Genomic DNA, 26,420 nt, shown 5'->3' on the forward strand with positions numbered 1-26,420 from the left:
TCTATATAATGATCCTTTATATACTTAAAGGCAGTCTTAAAGTTATTTACTTGAATATTGGCTCAATAACTCAACTACTTTTAACCTTCTCTTATGTCTTATGTCTGAATTTCGTAAGCAATTTTAGGATACTGTGGAGGAAATTCTTCAAGTGTCCTCCACCTTGCTTAGCTCTGAAGATTTTAGGTTTTCTTTCTTTTTTCCTTTCCATAGTTTGCTTCTTTGTTTATATGGTTCTATTATGTAGAAATTCATCCTAAACCCCAAGTTAAGAGGTGTCCCTTTAACAGATTCAATGACAAATACTGTTACTAGGATTAACATATCAACAATTCAGCCTATATGACATATTGTGCTTTAGAGTTTTAAAATATTTTTATATAGGATCTTTCCATTCAATCCCACATGCATTTAAGAAGTGTCCAAAAAAGTCATGGCATAGGCATTTGGCCTGGCAGTTAGGCCCCCATTTTGGAGGCCTGCTTCCCACATCGGAGTGCCTGAGTTTGATTCCTGGCTCCTGACTCCAGCTTCCTGCCTGAGAGAGAGGCAATGGTAATGGCTCTTCATGTGGGGCCTGGGTTGTATTCCCAGGTCTTGACTGCCGTTCCAGCACAGCCCTGGTTGTTGCATGTGACCCCGTCACTTTCTCTGTCAGTCTTACTCTGTCCTCTGTCTCTTCCTCTCGAATAAATAACTCAATAAATAAGCAAGCATTTTTATAAGAAAAGTGATACAGTAAAGGACTGTGAATCACATTGGAGCCTATATTTCTAGAGATTGAAATCTCTTCTTTGCTCCTTTTCATAATTGTTTACTGAGTGGGAATTGTCAGAGGGTGGGTAGAAATGATTAAAAGAAAGTAGAGCCTGGGGTGAAGATTCAACCCACTAAAATCTGATAATTTGATTCTTCATTAGCTTTTTAAAATTTTGGTAGATTTAAATAAATATCTTTCCCTGATAATATCACATGAGCAGATGGTGGGATCCCTCTACAGAGAGTTGTTGGTGTCACGATGTTCGTGCTTGACCACCGAGTGTAAGGCTTAGAACTGCATCCACTGAGGAAAAGGCTTTCAATACATTAAAGAATACAATACATTTTTATATTATTTCCTAATTTGAGATTCGGTCCTTCATAGGGGAAACTTCAGGTTCTGCCTCCAGGCCAGCATCTTTTAGAGATTTCTCCAGATGTTATTTAAAACAAGCATCTGCTACTACTCTATCTTGAAGTTTGTCCCTGTTACTGAGTGTACAAAAGTTTTCTATTTTCTGGGATTCAACTTATATTACTACTTTCTTTTAAAATATCATTTATTTTGTTTGAAAGGCAGAGTAACGCAGAGAGAGGGACTGGTTTGCTCCCTAAATCCCACATCAGCAAAGGATAAGTTAAGCCTAGGCCGGGGTCCAGGAACTCCAACTGAGTTTTCCACTTGGATTGCAGGCACCCTACTACTGGAGTCATCATGTGCTTCCTTCCGGGTGCATTAGCAGGAAGTTGGATTAGAAGGTTGGTGTAGCTGATACTCAATCTGGCACTGCAGTTTGGAATATGAGTGTCCCAAGTGGTGGCTGGCTGTCATATAACTCTTGCCCCTGCCAAGATATTCTGAGGTTCAAATCAGCCCTTATGGCATTCTAGTCTACCTGAAAAGCCCATGAGAGCATTTCAGGCATGGGAAGCCAATGCACTGTGGCAAAAAATGTTCTACATGAAGGACCTCTGTGAGTGAGACTCAACTGGAAAGAAGGGGCCATCAGAGAAGGATGTACTTTTCTCTGAAGGGAGGTGAGAACTTCCACTTTGCTTATGTCCCTGTCTAAATAGTGACCGAGTTTGTGGACTCAAAAGGCTTCCATTGCCTTGGCATCTCATGTCAAGAGCCTCAGGTGATCACTGACATCATAAATAAAAGTATTGATTGTTAAATCAACAACAGAAGTCACTGTGCACTTACTCCCTATGTAGGACCTCTGTCCTTAATAAGTTGTACTATGAGAATTAACTGTAAAACTTGTTTTCAAATAGTACTTTATACTTTGTGTTTGTGTGTGTGTGTGTGCATGCAAATTGCTGAAATCTTTACTTAGTATAGAGTTGGTCTTCTGTATATAAAGTTAATTAAAAATAAATCTTAATGAAAAATGGAATGGGAGAGGGCGTAGGAGGTGAGATGGGAGTGGAGGTGGGAGGGCAGATATGGGGGGAAGAAGCATTATATTTCTATAGCTGTACCTTTGAAATTTATATTCATTAAATAAAAGTTTTCTTAAAAGTATATTCTGAGGTTCACTATTTGCCAGGTCTTGCATTGGCTGCCTTTATATTCATTGCATCACATCCAGTAACTTTTCAGTCGTTCAAAGAATTGTTTGTTAAGTCACCTAGGTTTCTTCCTGGCATATTTTGAACAAATAATGAAGTTGCCCGTTCTTTTAATATGATTAATTTACAAATTTTTTTCTTAAAGTCAAGGACCTTTTTTGAAACTGACCCACTTGTGAATAAAAACAAAATTGATACAGAAATTACTTTAAAGGCTCTGTGATTCGGGCTACTCATTTGGGACCTACCCCCAGCTATTTCCATCATTCCTCCTTCGAGAGCTGCCCTTAGAGTCTGTGAGTTGTTGAGCTGTTCTGGTAACATTACCATGTATCTTTGCACGGGACTAGAGTTCACTTATGGTGCCTCCTGTTCTGCTTCAGGGCCACTTTAGAGTGATTTTGTTTGTTTTGTTTTCCAGTTTTCATTTTCCTTCAAGGAGCCTCTTTAAGTTGTGTTGAATGCTATTTTTTCAGTAATCTTCCTGACATTCCTTTGTCCTATCAAAAAAAATAGGCAACCTATCGAATACATCTTAGAGCAAACTGATCTGCTGGCAAATTGTTGCAGGGTGACATATTGCTAATTTTATAGTCATAACATTGAAGGGCTAGAAGGACTTTAAATATATAATAAGCTAGTTTTCATAGTAAATGTTCTGAGTAGGTATCTAGGGGTGGCATTGTTGAGCTGTGGCTGTCACCTACCTGCCATGCTTCAGTTCAGTCAGGCAGATCTGCATTTGTCTCTTAAATAAATGGTCATTCTTTTGAAAGGTTTCCTTTTCAAAGGGTAGGGGTACTTGAGAGGAGAGGGAGAAGAAGTTTAGAGAGAGTACTCTCATCTTCTTGTTCACTCTCCACATGCCCACCACAGCTAGGGTTGGTGGAACCAGAGGCAGGATGTGGAAACTCAATCCGGGTCTCCCATGTGGGTGGCAAGTGAGATGTCACCTGCTTCACACCAGAGTCTGCATTAGTAGGAAGCTGGTGTTGGGATCCAGACCCAGGTGTTACCCCAGGTACTCTGATATGGAATGTGGGAGTCTTAACTAGCATCTTAATGCCACAGTAGATGCTTACCCCAAAAGGGATATTTTAAAGTAATAACAATTCAAAAATCACTAAGTCCAGTCCAATCTGATATTCATTTAGCTTGATGCTAGAATGACTCATAGTGGGAATGTGAATATCATTAACCAAGGAGGTATCTTCTGCATGAGTAGTTATGCTAATCATAAAACTAATAGAAGTAGAAATTAATGAATTTATAGAACCCAATATGAGTATATTCATTTGGTTGCCAACCCATTATCTTTTCTTCCTTCTTGAAAGAAACTCATTTTTCTTTTTTAATTCCATCCCTCAGGAAAGGTGATCCTATCCAAGGCTCAGTGCCAAGTGTGAATCTAATCAAATTGTGGTAATCCATTCTCCTTGTCGGGTTTTGTGTACAACACAGGGATGCTTTCTTACTATGCCTAACCAAAGTGGTGAAGCAAATTTTGCTAAGGGGCTTCTGGGAAAGTTTTCCTCTCCCCTAAAAAGAAACCAATGGTAAAAGAGCTTCTTGTGAGCTAGATACTGAGAATGGCATAGCAGAGGAATGAAGGTAACTTGGGAATTAAGACACCTATAAGCCAATGAGTTAACCAACCATGAAACTGCCTTATTTCTGGAGTGCTTATATAGAGTGATCAAGCTTCCTATTTGAAAAGCCATGTGAGAATTCTTTACTGCAATTGTACTCAAAGTCATCCTAACTGATAGAGTGAGGTTAAAAAAGGAAAGGGGGACACTGAGTATCTACTGTTGGTCAAGTACTGTCCTAGGTAATTTTCATACCTAATCTTCTGTGTTATTTCCCATCTATCTGTGAAGGAAGTATTCTTATCTTCACCTCTCAAATTATGAGATTCATAAAAATGTTTAATAAAGTTTTAGAGACTTCATGGCTGATCAGTTGAAATCTGAACCTAGGATTTTGTAATCTAGACACCAGCATATTTACCTGTAAATGGATGTTGTTCTAGCCAGTTCAGTTTGTGAAGTTATTTTAATTTCAAAGTATTCAGACACAGCATGTGTTCTTCAGCTCACTTCTGACATCACCACTGACTATTGCATCCTGAATTGTTTGCACTACTTTGTATTCTTAGCTCCGTTTTGAAATAGGAATCACGGAACTCTAAACCCTTCAGCTACACAAAGGAGCAGGCTATATATATCTATAAATAAATTATCATGACTTTCAAGGAAAAAAAAAGTCTATTTCAGTATTTTATAAGGAGTATCCTTAATACATATATCTGAACGTATTTTATATGACAAATCTGATTATCAGAGAAAACAGGACTATTATAGAAATAAAATCATAGTTTATTTATGATATTTCTAAAGGAAATAAATGTCTTTCTGGTTTTAATAATGTGTTTTAGAAAGAGTGTTATCCTCTAAGTATTTCTTATTAATTTGTAAGATGTAAAAAATTAATTTCAGCAATGACAGAGTATCCAGGCACATGCATCACTTACAATAATCAACACTCCTTTGAGATCTATGACTTCATTTTATGCTATCAGTAGCATGAGGCATAGTAGTTAATATTTACTGGAAACCAATTTGAATGCTGTGATATGAGAGGTATAAATGCTGTAGCAGCTATGTGAATTTTTCATTCAAATGTTTCTTTACCTTTATGTCATTTTCAGTACAGACAATTGAAAATGTTCTTGGGGAGAACAAAAATGAATGTGTCACCTGGAGTTCACACCACATTTGTCCTGTAGGTTGTAGCATTTCTGGTCTACTTTCTTGTTAAAAGGAAACATAAGTTGACTATTTCCTTTTCTTAACACAGTGCAGATGTTATTATTTTAGTAATGAAGTCATATTTAATGTTTATATTTGGATGCATAAAATTCCAATGATTTTTTTTTAGTCTTTTTTTTAAAGTAATAAATAGTAGTCCTATTTGTAGAGGTACTAGGAAACATCAGTGCTGGGATGTTTGTCTACTCATTAGAGAAAAAAAAGTACATTTTGTAGAATGAAAATTATTGAGGAGGAAATAGAATAACATCAGATTGAAATTTTTAACAAGGGCTTGACAACTATTGTTGCTGAACTGAATAGCCCACATATGGTCTATACTGTTTCAGCTCATAGGTAAGACAATCTATTTCAATCTTAGAATGGACTTCTTGGAGAGGGACATAATGGTTTCTTTATATACCTGGTAGATTATTTATTGTCATCACTGTACCATACACTGTCATTTGCCTCATAGCCACTAAGTATGAAATGTTGAAAAATCTTGAAAGCATAGTTAATGCTGAACTGGGTTTCCAAATGAAATTAAGAACTGAAAAAATAAAGTGATTTTAATTAGAAGTTTTAAATTATTATTTTATTATTTGTCCCCAAACTTAGTATTTTTAATTAATAAATGATATTTTGTGAGTATCATTCTACACCTTCACATGCATATTGCTATGAACTACTGTATATTTTTTTAAAAAAGTATTTTCCAATCTATTATCTAATGCATTCCATTAGTTTTAATCTTGCTGGATATTTAGTTTAATAAAATGGATTATCATCAGTGATAGATTTTCAGATCTTATATAGCTACATCCAGATACTCACATGCAGACCTTGTTAAATGTGCTGTCTCATAGCCTTATCCATTTATGGTGCAAGATGAATAAAAATGTAATTAAAGAATAATGTTAGTGAAATTTCATTTCATTTTATTATTGTAAACATTACTAATACCTATGTTATATTGTATTTTCTGTGTGGCATACTTAAACATTAAAACATTATTATCCATTGATGCAAATATAAAATTTATACTCATCTTGATATACTAATTTCATGTAAGACAATGTTTATCACTTTTCAAATTTTATTGTTAATTCATGCTCATTTTTAGAAGCTTCTATACAGCTGGTAAAATAAATAGGAAATCTAGAGTTCAGAAATAGAGAAATAAGCAAATTAAAAGTTGATAATTAAATATCTGTAATTAAACCGTGTAAAACAGAAGTAGCATGAATGAACTAAGTGTGTCATAGTAAAAATGGAGTCAGGAAAAAACAGTTACCTGGCCAAGCAGAGAAGACTGCTCAAATTTAGCATCTTTTTTTAACCCCTGACATCTAAATGTGATTGTTAGGAAACAGATCAGAAAAACACATATTGTTTGTATCACCTAATTAGTCAAATACAATAACCTGCAATAACTGACAGCTGTAGTTAGCCATTTGAATGGTGTTTGGTGAGTATGACATTGGGAAAACAGGGTTAGTTGTTCACTCACAACATTGACATAGCCCTGAAGAAGGAGTTTATAGTCCTTTTCCGGGTTGTTGGAGGAATAGTTAACTAACAAATTCAAGGTGGTGTGCTTGTGTTGGAATATGGCTGCATACAGGTGATATAAAGGTATCTAGAGCTTTCATGGAAGAGATTGAACTCAGCCTTGAAGAATGAACATTAGCCAGGGGATACAAGCTAAATTCAACCCAAGTAAACTGGTAATGGTGCTAGATATTTTATCAAGTTTATAATTTTCATGAAGCAGTTCCATAGCAATGATAGTGTCTTCATTATACAGTTGTGAATATCGATTGCTTAAGATCATAAAGCAAGCAAATGATGGAGCTGTGGTAGAACTTGGGGGAAAGACAAGAGATAAGAAGCAAGCTGATGTATTAGTGAAATTTCAAGAAGGGCAGTTTGTCTGCCATATTTAACTGATCGAATGATTTGTGCAGTATCTGTTAAATGAGTTTTTGGAGATATTATGATAAACAAGATAGACAACATCACTATGCTTAAAAACAATATATTCTAATAGTGAGAGGCAGACAATAAACAAATAAATTAATGGTTCATGTATCAGTTTGCTCTGTGAAGAACACTGAAACAGGGTGATGACATTGCAAGTAATTGTTAGATGAAGAAACCACCCAATGGAATATTCATTAGTAATCAAAACAAATGAACTAGAAGCACATGTGATTGTATGGATCAGTTGCAGTAATCTAATATTAAATAAAAACAGTCTTAAAAGATTTCTTGTAGTGTAATACATACATAATAAAGTGAAAAATAACTAAAACAATTTACAAAGTTACAGCAACAAATTCATGGAAAATAGAATTAAAAGATAATTATTTTAGTGTAAAAATTGTGAAAACCATGGATAGTTTTCTCATAATATACATTTTCTTTGAATTTTTGAATATCCCTCATATGTGTGCATGCATATATATGTGCTTAGATATACTTACTTAGAAACGTATGTTAAACTTTTATAAACACATATAGATGCAATGAAACTAGAGATAAATGAAAGCAAAGGAATGAAGAACACAGAATTCAGTTTGGGAGAGGAAGGGTGAGTGCGTTGTTGGAACTGAGTGTATTCTAATATCAGGACCATAGCTTTTCTGTGTATTCTGTATTTATTTTCTAAGTAGTTTGTGTTTTAATAGTACATTGCTAAAGTAAAGAAAATAAATGTAAAAATTGACTTGGATGTGTGCTAGGTCTCCTATCTATCTGATTAATCTACTTCTTTTTTTTTCTTTTTTTTTTTTTATTTGACAGATAGAGTTAGATAGTGAGAGAGAGAGACAGAGAGAAAGGTCTTCCTTCCGCTGGTTCACTCCTCAAAAGGCCGCTATGGCTGGCACTGCGCTGGCCCAAAGCCAGGAGCTAGGTGCTTCCCCTGGTCTCCCATGCAGGTACAGGAGCCCAAGGACTTGGGCCATCCTCCACTCCCTTCCTTGGGCCACAGCAGAGAGCTGGACTGGAAGAGGAGCAACCGGGACTAGAACTCAGCGCCTACATGGGATGCTGGCACCACAGGCTGAAGATTAACCAAATGAGCCATGGCGTTGGCCCCATGATTAATCTACTTCTGATTTGAGTACATCTCCATGGAATTATGACGACCCCAGAATTTTAGGATCCAGAATCAGATTACAATGAAGATTCTGTTCTTTTTTTTTTTTTTCATTTTCGATTATCTTAATATACAGAAGATCAGCTTAGTATACATTAAGTATGGATTTCAACAGTTTGCTCCCACACAGAAACGTAAAGTGAAAAATAATAGATGATTTTTTTAAATGATGATGAAATCAGAACAGACCTATTGTCATGTTTAATCCCAGTGAGAGTCAAGTTGGGAATTGATAATTTCTTTTTTTTTTTTTTTTTTTTTTTTTTTTTTTTTTTTACAGAGGATCAGTTTAGTATGCATTAAGTAAGGATTTCAACAGTTTGCACCCCCATAGAAACACAAAGTGAAATATATTGTTTGAGTACTCGTTATAGCATTAAATCTCAATGTACAGCACATTAAGGATAGAGATCCTACATGAGGAGTAAGTGCACAGTGACTCCTGTTGTTGACTTTACCAATTAATCAGAGTGTATAGCAGATGTGGAGGCTTGCCACGTGCTAGGGGAGAAAATCTGGAAAAAGTATTAGAGGCTGTTCTATCTTCTTTCTTTGAGAATTAGTCTGTTGTTTATTTCTGGTGAGAAAGTGATAACCACACTAGCTAACATTTAAGTACAAAATTTGTAATAGCAAAGTATATTTCACAAATTCAAAGAAAGTATTCTGACATGAATACAATATTGAGGAAAAGCTGACAGAACTTTGATGTCCTATCTAACTACATGTATAAAAGTCGACTCGGTTTATAGAAAATCACTGAGATTCTATTTCAGTCATATTGGTATTGTTCACATTGCTTGAGCTGTTTCCAATCTTAAGCTCATCTATTTTCTGCAGAATACAGTCAGGGTGGAATCCTGGAAGGAACATGGTGCAGACCAAATGTTAAACGAGAATTCTAGCATAGCTCCACTGCTCCAAGACTATTTCTTTGCTTCTGCTTTCTCCACTATAGAAGGAGGGGTTTGGCCCAGAACACTCACAGAGGGATCTTACAGACTCCAATATGTAATGAGATGTAATAATGAGGCTTAAAGAATGAAAATAACTTAACTTTCATAATGAAAATAAAATGATTTCAAAGTTTGGACATGTGCAAATGAAGAAAACTGGCAGATGTGTATTTATCATGGAGCAATATAAATGGATTGAAAGTGTTTGTAAACGACTTAGTTAAACTCAGTGCAGAGTGAAATTTCATTTACTTCAGGTTTTGGCAATTTTTTCATTAAATATGTGTATTTTAGCAAAATGAAAACATATTTTGTCCTATCAGAAAATTTAATTAAGTTAAAATAATGCAGTTCTAATAAACTGAAACCAAAAGATATATTATCCCCTAAAATGTCAATGTCAGTATATAAGCATGTACACAAACTAAGTATAGATTGCCAATAATGATGAATACCAATTGGAAAATATATGTCAAACAAAACAAAAATGTATTATTTTGTTTTGCACCAGATAATTATCTTCTCACAACAGCGATCTCAAAGATTCATAGGTAACTCCGAGTTCTTAGAACACCACTCAGTAAACCAGCATGTGAATTAATGAATGAGTAAATGAGAGCTTGGTGTGATGAGAACAGAGTTGCATTCAATATGGGAAGAAATGATTTTTTGCATAAGGCAGAGACAGAGTGGGATTCAAACAATTTAAATTTTATTTTGAATCCCCAAACCTAATCATACTTTAAAATTAACTAGTTTTGTAATTTTTCCCGTAGTGAACTATGGACTATAAATTACCCACTTTTATTATATAGCCCCTAGGATTCATGTGTGTGAATACAAAGTTGATGAAATACTTTGTATTTGCATGTATTTAAACTCAGAAACACAGCTCTTCAAATAATACGTATCTCTGAAAATAACTATTGAGCTAAGAAATTCAATTTATTCCTTAAACTGAGGGATTTGTTAAGTAAAATATGTTTTACAGGTTTTCTTTAAATTATGTTGATGAATGAAGAAATATCTGGCACTTTTAAAAGTTTGTGGAAAAATAGAATTAAAGGTAAATTTTTCCATGCAAAAATTTTTGAAAAACAAGCATATATTTTTTTAAAGATTTTATTTGTTTATTTGAGAGGTAGAGTTACAGACAGAAAGGAGGAGAGAAAGGAAGGGTCTTCCACCCACTGATTTACTCCACAAATGGCCACAACTGCCAGAGCTGGACTGATCCAAAGCCAGGAGCCAAGAGCATCTTTGGGTCTCCCGTATGGGTGCAGTGGCACAAGTGATTGGGCATCTTCTACTGCTTTCCCAGACCATAGCAGAGAGCTGGGGCAGAAGAGGAGCTCAAACTGGTGCCCATATGGGATTCTGGCACCACAGGCAGAGTCTTAGCCCACTACGCCACAGCGCCAGCCCTCCACTGGGGGGTGAACCAATGGAAAAGGAAGACCTTTCTCTCTGTCTCTCTCTTTCTCACTGTCCACTCCGCCTGTCAAAAAAAAAAAAAAAAAAAAAAAAAAAAAAAAAAAAAAAGACTTATTTATTTATTTGAAAGGCAGAGTTACAGAGAAAGAGAGAAACAGAGATAGACATCTTCCATCTTTTGTTCACTACCGAAAAGGCCACTATGACCAATAGTGGACCAGGCCAAAGCCAGGAAGCAGGGGCTTCGTTGGAATCTCACACATGGGTGCAGGGGTCCAAGTACTTGGGCAATCTTCTGCACTTTTCTAGGCACATTAACAGCCACAGCACTGCTGCAAGCATATATTTATTTATATTTATATTTATATTTATATTTATATATAAAGCTTTTATTTAATAACTTTCATAATTTATTTAAAAAATATAAATTTCATAGGTACAGATTTTGTAATTTAATGATTCTTCACCATATACCCGGCCTCCCAACCCCACTCCCATCCCATTCTTCATTCAGATTCATTTTTAATTATCTTTATATACAGAAGATCAATTCTATACTAAGTAAAGATTTTAACAATCTGTACCCACGCAGACACACAACTTATAAAATACTGTTTGAAGACTGGTTTTACTGTTAATTCTCATTGTAAAAATCATTAAGGATTAAGGTCCTACATGTGGAGCAAGCTGATAGTGACTCCTGTTGTTGATTTAACAATTGATACTCATATTTATGATGTCACTGATCACCCGAGGCTCTTGTCATGAGTTGCCAAGGCTATGGAAGCCTCTTGAGTCCACAAACTCTGACCTTATTTAGACAAGGCCATAACCAAAGTATAAGTTCTCTCCTCCCTTCAGAGAAAGGTACCTCCTTATTTGGTGGTCCCTTCTTTCCACTGGGATCTCACCCATAGATATATTTCAAGTGGGCCATTTTATGACACAGTGTCTTGGCTTTCCATGCCTGAAATGCTCTCATGGACTTTTTAGCTAGATCTGAATATCTTAAGGGCCGATTCTGAGGCCAGAGTGCTGTTTAGGGTATCTGTCATTCTATGAATCTGCTGTGTGCCCTGCTTCCCATGTTGGGTCATTCTCTCCTTTTTAATTCTATCTATTATTATTATCAGACACTTGATCTTATTTATGTGATCCCTTTGACACTTATTCCTATCTTTATGATCAGTTGTGCACTTAAACTGATCACGTTAGCTAGTATGATGCCATTAGTACCTGTCAACTTAATGAGATTTTGGGTCCCATAGCAAGTTTTTAGCTTTACCCTCAGGTGTAATCATTGGGAATGTGTGCAGAAATGTACGTCTCCTCCATCTCTAATTTTTAACAGCGATCAATTTTCAATTGTATTTAAACACCTAAGAATAAATCTGTGGTAAGTAAAGAGTTCAACCTATGATATTAAGTAGAAAAATAAAATAGTGAAAATAAAAAGAAACTGTTCCTCAACAATTAGGACAAGGGCTGATAAATTCATTGTTTCTCATAGTGTCAATTTCACTTATACAGGTTTCCTTTGAGGTACTCAGTTGACCCATATCAGGGAGAACATATGATATTTGTCCCTTTGGGACTGGCTTATTTCACTCAGCATGATGTTTTCCAGATTCTTCCATTTTGTTGCAAATAACTGGATTTCATTCTTTTTTTAACCACTGTGTAATATACCATAGAGTACATATCCCATAATTTTGTTATTCAGTCTTCTGTTAATGGTCATTTAGGTTGATGCAATTTCTTAGCTATTGTGAATTGAGCTGAAATAAACATGGAGGTGCAGATAGCTCTTTTATTTGCCAATTTAATTTCCCTTGGGTAAATTACAAGGAGTGGGGTATCTGGGTTGTGTGGTAGGTTTATATTCAGATTTCTGAGGTATCTCCAAACTGTCTTCCATAGTGGCTTTCCCAGTTTGCATTCCCACCAACAGTGGATTAGGGTGCCTTTTCTTACATCTTCGCCAACATTTACTGTTTGTTGATTTCTGTATGAAAGTCATTTTTAACCAAGGTGAGGTGAAACCTCATTGTGGTTTTGATTTGTATTTCCCTGATTGCTAGTGATTCTGAACATTTTTTCGTGTGTCTGTTGGCCATTTGGATTTCCTCTTTTGAAAAATGTCTGTTTAAGTCCTTGACCCATCTCTTAAGTGGGTTGCTTCTTTTGTTGTTGAGGAATTTCTTGATCTCTTTGTAGATTCTGGTTATTAATCCTTTATCAGTTGCATAGTTTGCAAATAATTTCTCCCATGCTGCCTTCATAGAAAGAACTTGGGAGGATTCTCTCTGTTTCAATTGTTTTGAATAACTTGAGAAGAATTGGAGTTAGTTCTTCTTTAAATGTCTGGTAGAATTCAGTAGTGAAGCTACCCAGTCCTGGGATTTTCTTTGTTGGGAGGGCCTTTATTACTGATTCAATTTCTGTCTTGGTTATGGGTCTGCTTAGGTTTTCTGTCTCCATGGCTAAATTTAGGTAGGTTGTATGTGTCTAGGAATCTCTTCATTTCTGATAGGTTTCCCAGTTTGTTAGCATACAACCCTGTAGTAATTTCTGATGATTCATTTTATTTCTGTGGTATTTGTTGTTGCATTTCCTTTTCCATCTCTAATTTTATTGATTTTGGTCTTCTCTCTCCTTTTTTTTTTTTTTTTTTTTTTTTTTTTTTGGTTAGTTGGGCCAATGATGTGTCAATTTTGTTGTTTTTTTTTTTTTTTTTTTTTTTCAAAAAACAAAAAACTAGCTCTTCATTTTGCTGATCTTTTGTATTGTTTCTTTGGATTCAATTTTGTTGATTTCTTCTCTAATTTTAATTATTTCTCTTGTACTAGTTTTGGGTTTGGTTTCCTGTTGTTTTTCTATATCTTTGAGATGCATTGATAGCTCATTTATTGGGGGCCTTTCCAATTTCTTGATGTAGGCACCTATTGCTATAAATTTTCCTCTTAACACTGCTTTTGCTGTATCCCATAAGTTTTGATATGTTGTGTTGTCATCTTCATTGGTTTCCAGAAAGTTTTTGATTTCTCTTTTGATTTCTTCTATGATTCACTGTTCATTCAGGAGCATGTTGTTCATTCTCCATGTGTTTGCATATGCTCTAGAGATTCCTGAGTTGCTGATTTCCAGTTTCATTCTATTGTGGTCTGAAAAGATACATGTGTGATTTAGATAATTTTGAATCTGCTGACTCTTTCTTTATGGCCTAATATGTAGTTAATCCTAGAGATAGTTCCATGCACTGCTGAGAAGAATGTTTATTCTGAAACTGTAGGATGATAAATTCTGTAGCTATCTGTTAGGTCCATGTGGTCTATCGTGTTGCTTAAATCTGCTGTTTCCTGTTGATTTTCTGTCTGGTTGATCTGTCCATTGCTGAAAGTGGAGTATTGAAGCCCCCCAGTACTATTGTATTGGAGTCAAAGTCTCCCTTTAAATCCCTTAACATTTCTTTTAAATAACCAGTTGCCCTGTGATTGGGTGCATATATATTTATAATAGTTACATGTTGCTGTTGAATTGATTCCTTAATAATTATATTGTGCCCTTCTTTGTCTCTTTTAACAGTCTTTGTGTTAAAGTCTATATTGTCTGATATTAAGATGGCTACACCTGCTCTATTTTGGTTTCTGTGGTAAGGAATATCTTCTCAACCTTTCAATTTCAGTCTGTGTGAGTCTTTGTTGCCGAGATGTGTTTCTTGTTGCAGCCAATAGATGGGTTTTATTTTTTAATCCATTCAGCCAGTCTGTGTCTTGTAACTGGGGAGTTTACATTCAAGGTGACTATTGATAAGTAATGACTTTTCCCTGCCATTTGCCCAAAAATATTCAAAATTTGTACTTTGAACTTTCTTTGATCTTTTACTGAGAGATTTTCTTCCTTTACCTTCTTTCATTAAGCATCTTATGCAGGGCTGGATGGGTGGTGACAAATTCTTTCAATTTCTGTTTGTTATGGAAGGTCTTATTTCACCTTCATTCACAAATGAGAGCTTTGCAGGGTAAATATTGTTGGGATGACAGTTTTCTTTTTTTTTTTTTTTTCTCATAAGACTTGGACTTTATCTCGCCATTCTCTCCTAGCCTGTAGAGTTTCTAATAAGTCCACTGGTGAGTCTAATTGGAGATCTTCTTAAAGTAATCTGGCATTTCTCTCAGGCAAATTTTAGAATCTTCTCTTTACATTTCACTGGAGTGAGCTTGATTACAATGTGTCGTGGCGAGGATCTCTTTTGGTCATGTTTATTGGAAGTTCTGTGTGCTTCTTGTACTTGGATGCCCCTTCCTTTATCAATCCTGGGAAGTTTTCTGCTATTATTTCACTGATAATGCCTTCTAATCCTTTCTCTCTTTCCATGCCTTCAAGAACTCCTAGAACCCATATGTTGGAATTTTTTATAGTATCCTGAAGATTCCCAGTAGTGATTTTTAGTTTTCTGATTTATTCTTCTTGTCTTTGGTTTAACTATATACTTTCCTGTGTTTTGTCTTCTAAGTCCAATATTCTCTCTTCTGCTTAACTGATTCAGTTTTTAAGGCTCTCCACTACATTTTTTATTTGTTCTATTGAATTCTTCATTTCATTTTGACTCCTCTTTAGAATTTAAATTTCTTGGGAGAAATTTTCTTTCATGTCCTGTATGGATTTTAGTGGTTCATGCATTTCCTTTTGATTATTTCTATGTAATCTTTTTTTTGTAAGATTTATTTTATTTATTTGAAAGACAGAGTTACAGAGAGAGGTAGAGACAGAGAGGTCTTCCATCCACTGGTTCACTCCCCAGATTGCTGCAACAGCCAGACCTGCACCGACCAGAAGCTTCTTCCAGATCTCCTATATAGGTACAGGGGCCCAAGGACTTGGGCTATCCTCTACTGCTTTCCCAGGCCAGAGCGGAGAGCTGGATCAGAAGAGGAGCAGCTGGGACCAGAACCGGCACCCTAATGCACACTGGTGCTTCAGGCCAGGGCATTAACCTGCTGTGCCACAGTGCCAGCCCCTCTGTGTAATCTTATGATCAATTATTTGAGTTGCATTTCTTGCATTTTTTTCTATCTCGTTGTCTTCACAATCTAGTATTGAAGTGCCCTGTTCTTTTGGGGGCGTTATGTTGTCTTCCTTATTCTTGTTTATTGAATTGGTATGTTTGTTGTTTGGCATTTGTGGAGATACCCATTGGTTTCTTCTTCTTTTTTTTCCTCTATTTTTTCTTTTTTTACTGTGGCAGCTTTTATCTTTGTACTATGACTCTGTAGGTAAGTGGAATGTCTGCTATCAGTGAATCTCTAGAGGCTTGTATTGGGTGTGGCCAGAGAGCTCTTTTCAGTTCTCCAAGGTTAAGGGCATGCCTAAGGTGACACACCCAGGTTTGGCATGGTAAATATTCTCTCTCTCTCTCTCTCTTTTTTTTTTTTTTTTTTCTTTTTTAATCAGAAGGAAGGTATATTCTGCTCATTTGAGCTCCTCTTCTCAATGTAGACTGTGGTGGAATTGAGAAGGCCATGAGCACCAGCCCCAGTGGGTATAATATTTGCATGCTCTGTCCCAAGAACCACAGAAAGGATCTGTGCAGTCCTCAGTGTACCTTCAGATTCCCCAGCAATGTGTCTCACCAGTAACCAGAAAACCCCGTGCTTGTGGAGTCTACCACTGAGACTGTTCGAAGTCCCAACCACACTGTGAGTCCCCCCACACACCCTCAGTTTTTTTCATAGTCCTGGTTCAGAAGCTTCACACAATCACAAGCTCCTAGCACCCTGTTAGTTCTCTCCACCAGTCAGGAGTCTCTGCTCAGCTGGCTGCTGGGCCCAGATACGAGCTGGCACAGCTGCGCTATGTATGTCCAAAATGGCACCCTCTCTATTGGCTTGTTACAATATCCTGTTGTAAAGTGATCGAGTAGAGAGAAACATGTCTGTCCTGGCCTTTTTTTTTTTTTTCTTCTCTAGTTTGGCTGATACACTTTCCCCCATGGGACTCCAAGCCTGGTTCCCCCTAGGTTCTTCCTGCCACTTTTTTGCCAGTGGCTTAGGCTGCTGCAGTCTGGTCTCACCTGACTTTCCATCGCTGGTGCATAGAGTCTCGGCTTTTGGAGTCCTGAGCCATGGGTGCCCACGCCTTCTACGTAGGTCTGCTGTGTCCCTCTAATTTTGGTAGAGTTTCCTCTGCTATTTTTTCCCTAACTCTTCACTGAGACTACACTATCTCCACTTTTTTTTAAAGCTGTCTTCTCCTGGGTTAGAGCAGTAAGCTCCCTCCCTACTCCACCATCTTGGAACCTATACATTTTTCTATGAAAGTTTTAGAGAATCCTTTTAATGTGCAGCATAATAAACTTATATTTTAATTGTGTTCTGCTGTACAATTAATCAACTTTTATTGGTTTATCTTGTTGTAGCCATCAGAGTAATGCCTGATAAGTTTGATAAATTTCAATTTTTAGTTCTCATTCTGCATAATATTGATTTTAAACAAATCCAGGCTAATCCATTCATTTAACAAATATTTATCAAATGCAGGATACCATTTTAGGTGCTTGAGAGGCACTGGGGAATAAAACAGACAGAAAGATCCATGCCTCTGTGGAGTTAATATTTTGACGGACATGCAGGGGGTGGAAGAAGAGGAGATTAACAATCTTCGTGAATGTAAGAAGCACATATTGTAGTATGTGAAAAAATGAAATGGCTATGGAAAGAAGAACAAGAGGTAAATTATGGTGAATTATTTTTTCTAATCTCCATGATCATTATTCAACAAAATTTTTGAGAGTCTACTTGAAATGGTAGAGTTCATGAAAGCACAAATAGTGGATGTATTTGTTTATGAAGTATTCACATCTCATAGCACATTGCTTGACATATGGTAGGCAATCATATGTATTTGATTAAACAAAGGAAAGAGGAAATATTATGTGCTTTATGATTCTTGACCATAGCAGTGTTTAATGCAATTCTTCTTACAGCATACTCCTTCATTTCAAAATGCATTGAAATGTTAAAGTTCAGAGATTATTTGTATTGATTATATTTTAATCCATTTCTTTAGTTCTCAGTAGTAAACCAAAATTTTATCATAGATTGATTACCATGTTGTCATGGATATAGATTGATTCTAGGAAAGTTTATGTGGACTGTTAATATCCATAGTATTATAGTCATACTGAGGAGGTCTGATTTAGAAAAATCTTAGGCAGGGGAAGCTGAGAAGTAAATGGTTAAGATGTCTCCCATATTAGAGTGCCTGGGTTCAATACCCAGCTCTGCCCTCTGACTCCAGCTCCCTACTAATGCAGACCTTGGTGGGCAGTAGTGATGGTTTAAGTGTTTGGGTTCCCACCACCTATGTGGGAGACCTAAATTGAATTATTTACTCCTGGCTTCAGCCTGGCCCACTAGAGAGTGATCCAGTCAATGGGAACATATACTCTCTTTCTGTCTAGATAGATACATAAATGCCTGTCAAGTAAACAATAAAGAAAGCAAAGTGATCAGAGATTTTGTATCATCCCCTAAAACCCCAAAATTAACAAAATTATTTCATATACATTAAATCAAGCTATGATGTACAAGTATATTATGACACATATATTACATTTATTTGTCCACAGTTTTGACTATTTTATTTAATCCAGTTTGATTTTATAAACACCTTTTAAAACTCTATCTTCCTCACTAGATTTAACACTTCTAGAGGTCAAGGACTGATACACATTTGTCTCTGTATCCTTCAAAGAACATTGTGAGTATTTGATAATGTTGAATGAATTGCTAAATGTTCAGAGCAATTAGATCATCAGCTAAGGACTAAAAAAAAGTTTTGTTAAATAGAAAATTTCACAATATTGTTGCAAAGAAACAGGATTTCATTATTATGTTATAGAAACCAGAAGAGACAAAAATAATAAAAGATAATGAATTCATTTTGTTATTTATACAATGGCATCTTTTGCTCTTTTTCATGAAGCCTTTTCGGAGTATTTCCATTAAGAAAATAAAAATGGTTCATAAGTATGTTTTCTCAATTTTGTAGTTTCTTAAAAGCTTTGGAAATAGACAACATATGCTCACTACTATTAACTACTTATCATTATGACTATGCTAGTAAATTTATGTGTCTTATTTTTATTCAAACTATTCACTGTTTGACATTTTGAAACCTACTTGGTTTTTCTACTAAAGAAAAACCTACAGAGAATTATGAGATAAAAGAATATTCTGTCCTTCCCTTTCCATTTGGAAGAAATTTTACCCTCTCTCAAGCCCTGCAATAGCTTCATTCCTCTTCTTTGATTTATTGACTATATTTAAATCAGTCACTCATATGTAATCATAAATTTCCTTAAAACATAATTATGATGGGCAAGGATATACAGAAGTTTTACTACGCCCTAATGTAAGCTATAAAGATACAAAAAAGGTAAAGTCAAATGCATGTCTTACAAAAAAATTACCATTTCAGTCTGTTATTTAATATTTTAATTAAGTTGATGCTATTGAAAATTTGCTTAAAATAAATATATTTTATTTCCCAACATTATTGACAATAAAAAGCACAATACATAGCTATCTTTTTGAGTTAGTGTGTGCTCCATTGTCCTGGTTTCTATTCTTAGACCTTATTTAATTTTATCCATCAAATAATCATTTCCAAATCTTCAATTTGTTTTAATCATAAACATATATTTTTAAAATCACATAATTCTATAATAAAGAATTTCTGTATTTTAGTTAGGAAAACTTGTAAAAATATTAACTTTGAGAAATTGTTTGTAGCATTTCATTTTTTCAAGAAAATAGAATTATTATGAATTGAATTTAGCATAAGGAGATCATGTATAAATAGAATACATTGCCTACATGTTATAGTTTGAAGAATTTCCTGCCATAGTCTTCTGTATTTCCAGAGATACCAAGCAACTGAATTGTATTAATTAGTATCAAGGCACATCCAGGTAACATTTGCTAAATAATAAGTATTCCTGGACCAGGAATCTTATTAAGTGGTCCCTTTAGGGAACTTAGTTTACTAGATGCTATTTTTCTAAAGCAATTAGCTGAGGAGTGAGAATCACGGCAGCTTAAACTTTCAAAGGAAGGATGAAAGAAACCTATGAAGTAGAAAAAAATTTTTTTTAGCCGTACTTATAAAATGCTTCAGTGGAGGGTTATTGGCAGCTGGAGGGCAACATGAAAGCACTTGCCATCTGATGTAAAGTACACAGATTGGATGAGAGTCCTCCAAATATGAGTCAGGAGCGAGAGACCAGGGAGTCTAAATCACCAGTCTGCACAAAAATGGACTTTGTCATAAAAACTCTCACTCATGTTGTTCATGCCGGTGCATTCTTTTTTATATCAATTTTGCATGTTGTTTATTACATCTTCATTCTGTGCATTCTATGAATGCAAACATTGAGTAACTGTCAATGGTCCAACTAGGTCCTCAGTAATTAAATGAAAATAAATACTGAAAAGTTTAGAATGTGCTACCTATCAACAAATTACAAAATCATTATTAGAGGGGAAAAATCTTATTCAGAATATATAAGCCCCATTTTGGTAAATGACATTCTTACACTATGAAACTATTTTGAGTTAATAATGTACTTTGAAAAAGCTTTGGAAATATGGATTGTATCTCCAATTAATATACCATATAAGCATAGGGAAGGCATATTAACTTTGATAAGTTTAAGATTCTATAGATTCTCTATTTTAGACTGAAGGTAATAAAATTAATTCTTCTAGGAATGATTTAATATTATGTTTAGGGAAAAAGTATTTTTAGTATTTAATTCATACAAGAAAAATAAACAAAGTAGTATATCTATCATTTTTAACTTGCATTCTCATAAAATGATTCCTTTCATTTGATAAACTTTGAGGCATTCTTATCCTATATCTTGGTTATAGCTCAGTTACATGAAAATGTTTTCATTGGGTTTTTCATGGTTCTGGCATCTCACCAACTTAAAACACCAGTGCATCAATAATTTTAATTTTGGAGTATTTCCTTTATGTTGTTTTCCACATTAATGTCTTCACAGAATTGTTTAAAGTTGATGCTTTCCAAATCACCTTATTGAAACTTGATGACTTAAAACAATTATTCTGTGGTTGGCTAAATATCTGGTTTGGTGAATGAGACAGAGTTTGATTGGGAAGCTCTACTTCATGCATCAGGTCTAGGTGGGTTGGACTGGCAATTTTGTTCCATGCAGTTTATTTGCAGCTCCAGGTAAACAGCTAACACCTGTAACAGCACTAGAAACTGTTATAGTTATGGCCCAGCACATGAGGGAGTCCGAAAATGTGTTATGCCTATTAAGCCCTACACTTAGCAATGACACATGGTCACTTCTGCCACTGGACTGACAGAAAGCAAGTCTTATGATGAAGTCTAAAGTCAGATAATAAGGAAGTGCAATTTTCCTACAAAGAAGCCATGATAGCATTAAGGATATACAAAGGGGCTAGATAATTTGAACTAAAAATAAAATTTAGAACAGTTGTATTAATTAATCATTATATAATCAATAGTTGTATAATATTCCATTAAACATTCATGCCATATTTTATTTGACTTTCCCAAACTTCTTATGCCATTTGTATAGATTTTGATTTGTTGGATTAATTATATAATACATCAGTGAACATATTTGTACATATAATTTTCTTTTTATACAAAACTTTTATTTAATAAATATAAATTTCATAGGTACAACTTTTGGGTTATACCGGTTCTTCCCATCATATCCGCCCTCCCACCTTCTACTCCCTCTCCCATCCCATTCTTCATTAAGATTCATTTTTAATTATCTTTATATACAGAAGATCAATTCTATACTAAGTAAAGATTTTAACACTTTGCACCCACACAGACACACAAAATATAAAGTACTGTTTGAAGAGTAGTTTTACTGTAAATTCTCATAGTACAACTCATTAAGGACAGAGGTCTTACAGGGGGAGCAAGTACACAGTGACTCCTGTTGATTTAACGATTGATACTCTTATTTATGATGTCACTGATCACCCAAGGCGCTTGTCATGAGCTGCCAAGGCTATGGAAGCCTCTTGAGTGTACAAACTCTAACCTTATTTTGACGGTGCCAAAATCAAAGTGGAAGTTCTTTCCTCCCTTCAGAGAAAGGTACCTCCTTCTTTGATGGCCCCTTCTTTCCACTGGGATTTCACTCACAGAGATCTTTCATGTAGGTTTTGTGGTTGTTGTTTGTTTGTTTGTTTTTTGCCACCGGGTCATGGCTTTCCATGCCTGAAATGCTCTCATGGGCTTTTGAGCCAGATCCAAATGCCTTACGGGCTGGTTCTGAGGCCAGAGTGCTGTTCAGGGCATTTGTCATTCTATGAATCTGCTGTGTGCCCTGCTTTCCATGTTGGATCATTCTCTTCTTTTTAATTATTATTTGCAGACACTTGGTCTTATTTATGTGATCCCTTTGACACTTATTCCTATCTTTATGATCAGTTATGAACTTAAACTGATCACTTTAACTAGTATGATGCCAGTAGTACCTGCCAACTTAATGGGATTTGGAGTCCCATGGCAAGTTTTTGGGTTTACCTTTAGGGCTAAGTCTGAGGGAACGTGTGCCAAACTGAACATCTTCTCCCTCTCTTATTCCCACTCAATGAGGTTTCACCTCACCCTGGTTAAAAATGCCTTTCATACAGAAACCAACAAACAACAAATGCTGGTGAGGATGTGATGAAAAAGGCACCCTAAATCCACTGTTGGTGGGAATGCAAACTGGGAAAGCCACTATGGAAGACAGTTTGGAGATACCTCAGAAATCTGAATATAAACCTACCACACAACCCAGATACCCCACTCCTTGTAATTTACCCAAGGGAAATTAAATTGGCAAATAAAAGAGCTATCTGCACCTCCATGTTTATTTCAGCTCAATTCACAATAGCTAAGAAATTGAATCAACCTAAATGACCATTAACAAAAGACTGGATAACAAAATTATGGGATATGTACTCTGCATAATACTACACAGTGGTAAAAAAAAAAAATCTGGTCATTTGCAACAAATCTGGAAAACATCATGCTGAGTGAAATAAGCCAGTGCCAAAGGGACAAACATCATATGTTCTCCTTGATCTGTGACACTTAACTGAGCACCTAAAAGGAAACCTGTATATAAGTGAAATTGACACTATGAGAAACAATGGCTTTATCAGCCATTGTCCTGACCTTTGAGGAACAACTTACTACTTTATTCTTTTTAGTTTTTTTTCTTTCTACTTAATACCGTTGGTTGAACTCTTTCCTTAACACAGAATTATTCTTAGGTGTTTAAATCCAATTGAAAATCGATCCCTGTTAAAAAATAGTGTACATATGATTTTTTATGGTTTCAGTAGTCTAGCTTCTAGAACATGGATTATTTGATCAAAAAGTCTAGATGTATGATACTCAAATGATATTGCAACACCATCAGCTATTACTATGAAATACTATTTCATTCCACTTGCACTTGCATAAGCAGTCTCTGAGTGGTTATTATGGCTATGTAGGCATATATGAGTCTTAGTACCTATTTTTCATTTGGTATTTTGTTGTTTTTAAAATGTGAAAACCTTTTCTTATGCATTTTTGGCCTGCAGATAGCTGCTTTTGGAGAATCTGTATGTATCCCTTACACCATTAAATATTAGAATAATAGTTTTAATATTTTAATATAATAAGATTTTTCCCACAAGCACGTCAGGCTAAACTCCAAGTAATCATCGATGTTTTGTTTTCCATTTCCCAACTGATCTCATCTGTTTTAAACTTTGGTATTTATTCAAGTCAAAAACATGGAATTCATTAGTTCATCTCCTTTATCAAACTAAGATCAAAAATATGAAAATTTCTTTTGTTTCTATTTCAAATCTTCCTCGCCTTCATCTCCACTGCCTCTATTCCAGGTCAGATACTCCTCTCCCTCCAGACTATTGCAATACCATCCTCACTGTTCTTTTCTTCCCTGTTTTTTCCCATTCATTCTCAGAAGAGTTTGCAGAAATCTTAGATTCACCTGAAAATTGTCACATACCACCTACTTTTTTAAGATGTGTTTGATATTTTCCTATTATACCTAAAGAAAGAAAGATATGTATCAAAGTCCCACCTTCCTATCTGCTCTGTATCGTGTCCATCCTTGCCTTATTTGTGGTATGTGTGCTGTAGAGACACACAGCTGCTTTTGATGGTTACTGGGTGTAGCTACTTCCCAACACCTCCATTTCCTGCAAATGCTGGGCATCTTCCTGGAAGACTCACTCCTCAGTCCTGCTGGTATGAAGTGCCTGCTCATTCTACAACTTTCAGACTAAAGCTTTTCCTAATTCCCCTTGGCAGATGTCAGTACTCTTTTTATTCTCCCATTGCATTTCGTAAAAATCTCCATTTACATGTGTATGTTTTCCTGTGATAATAAATTTTGTCTTTTTATTTAGATAATGTTTTCCTAGTGGAGAGGTTATGTAATTTCAGTATTGCTGTTTCAGATTGAGTTACTTCTTATAAGAGGAATAATATGTGGTGTTTGTCTTTCTGTGTCTGGCTTGTCTTGCTTGACATGAGGTACTCCAGTTCCATCCATTTTTCGCCAAGTGACAAAATTTCATTCATATATATGGATGGATAGTATTTTATTGTGTATTTTTTCACATTTTATCTACTCATCTGATGATGGGTGCTTTGGTTGGTTCTGTATCTTGGCTCTTGTGAACAGTGTTGTAATATACATGATGGTACAGGTTTATCTTTGATACAATGATTTCATATCTTATGGATATACACCCACTAGTGGGATTCCTGGTCATGTGCAAGCTGTTTTTAGTTTTTTCTAAGGAATCTCATAGTGTTTTCCGTATTGACTGTACTAACTTACGTTCCCATGAACAGTGAATAAATTCCCCTTTCTCCATGTCTTCTCCAGCATTTGTTACTCCCTGTATTTTTTATAACAGGCACGAGTGATGTAATAGCACATTCTGATTTTTGAATCACATCTTCCTGACAGATAATTATATGGAACTTTTTTATTTTTTATTTAGGAAGTATAAATTTCCAAAGTAAAGAGAAAGGTCTTCCTTTGCCGTTGGTTCTTGACGATTTGTCTTTCTTCTTTTTTATTTTTTTATTTTTTGACAGGCAGAGTGGACAGTGAGAGAGAGAGACAGAGAGAAAGGTCTTCCTTTTGCCGTTGGTTCACCCTCCAATGGCCGCCGCGGCTGGCGTGCTGCAGCTGGCACACCGCGCTGATCCGATGGCAGGAGCCAGGTGCTTCTCCTGGTCTCCCATGGGGTGCAGGGCCCAAGCACTTGGGCCATCCTCCACTGCACTCCCTGGCCACAGCAGAGAGCTGGCCTGGAAGAGGGGCAACCGGGACAGAATCCGGCGCCCGGATTGGGACTAGAACCCGGTGTGCCGGCGCCGCAAGGCGGAGGATTAGCCTAGTGAGCTGCGGCGCTGGCCTTGTCTTTCTTCTTTTTTAAGACCTGTCTATTCAGGTCCTTTGTCCATTTCTTAACTGGATTTTTTGTAATTTTGTTGTTGAGATTTTTGTGTTCCTGATATATTCTTTTTTTATTTCTTTTTAAGATATTTATTTATTTGATAGGGTAGAGTTACAGACAGTGAGAGAGAGAGAGAGAGAGACAAAGGTCTTCCTTCTGTTGGTTCATCCTCCACAACTGGATGCAAAGGTCGGAGCTGCGCCACTCCAAAGCCAGGAGCCAGGTGCTTCCTCCTGGTCTCCCATGTGGGTGCAGGGCCAAGCACTTGGGCCATCCTCCACTGCCTTCCCTGGCCACAGCAGAGAGCTGGACTGGAAGAAGAGCAACTGGGACTAGAACCCGGAGCCCATATGGGATGCCGGCGCTATAGGCAGAGGATTAACCTAGTGTACCACGCACAGCGCCGGCCCCAAAACTAATATATTCTTGATATTAATCCTATGTCAGATAAGAAGATTGCAAATATTTTCTGATATATTGTCGTGTCTCTTTACTCCATTGTTTCCTTTTGCTGTGCTTTAGCTTCTGACTTTGCTATAATCCAGTTTGTCTGGTTTTGCTTTGTTGTCTGCAATTTTGGAGTCTGATCCAAAAAAATCATAGACAAGACTTGTTATAAATATATTTGAAAAAGTGCTCAATTAAAGACAAGAACTAGATTTCCTTCCTCTCTATTCTCTCCTTAGATGCCTACTTCACCACCCATAAGAGAACCGAGCATGTCATTGCTTAAAGAATCCATCTTCATTTTGAACTTGTAGAATAAAAACATATTCAGTATTTATTTCATAAACAGATTCAACATTCTAGATAATGAGAATGTACAGCCAGATTTTAAAGTATTTATTTCAATGGCTACCTGAATTATCATTTTTTCAGAAGTTATATATTATCGTTTATTAAATGAAAGATTATCATTATTTTGTGCTTACTTTGGAATAGTCAAAAATAGGAAGATAGACTTTCTAATGGTTGGAGACTGTTGTTCGTAGGAACATCCTTCTTTCCCAATACCTGTAATTATCTAGCTAGCAAATACAAGTGATTGAAAACTTAGCTGAGACATCTCATAATTTATGAAGACTGCCTAAATGTAGACCTTCTCTCTTTTCTCAGGGTACTCTACTTTATCTGATACCATTCTGTTCTTAGAGAGATG

At 35.9% G+C, this 26,420-nt stretch overlaps 1 protein-coding gene and 1 pseudogene across 4 annotated transcripts in view; one reads left to right on the top strand and one right to left on the bottom strand.

Moving 5' to 3' along the window:
• The window catches only part of LOC103348909 (very-long-chain 3-oxoacyl-CoA reductase pseudogene), a 70,892-nt pseudogene extending 68,228 nt beyond the window's left edge, over positions 1-2,664 (bottom strand).
• Positions 1-26,420, top strand: part of ERBB4 (erb-b2 receptor tyrosine kinase 4) — a 1,252,881-nt gene that overhangs the window by 771,180 nt on the left and 455,281 nt on the right. The gene's annotated exons all lie outside the window — the stretch shown is intronic.

The sequence above is a fragment of the Oryctolagus cuniculus genome, chromosome 3, assembly GCF_051225735.1.
Source record: "Oryctolagus cuniculus isolate XC-2025 breed Fujian yellow rabbit chromosome 3, ASM5122573v1, whole genome shotgun sequence".
NCBI classification, from domain to species: domain Eukaryota; kingdom Metazoa; phylum Chordata; class Mammalia; order Lagomorpha; family Leporidae; genus Oryctolagus; species Oryctolagus cuniculus.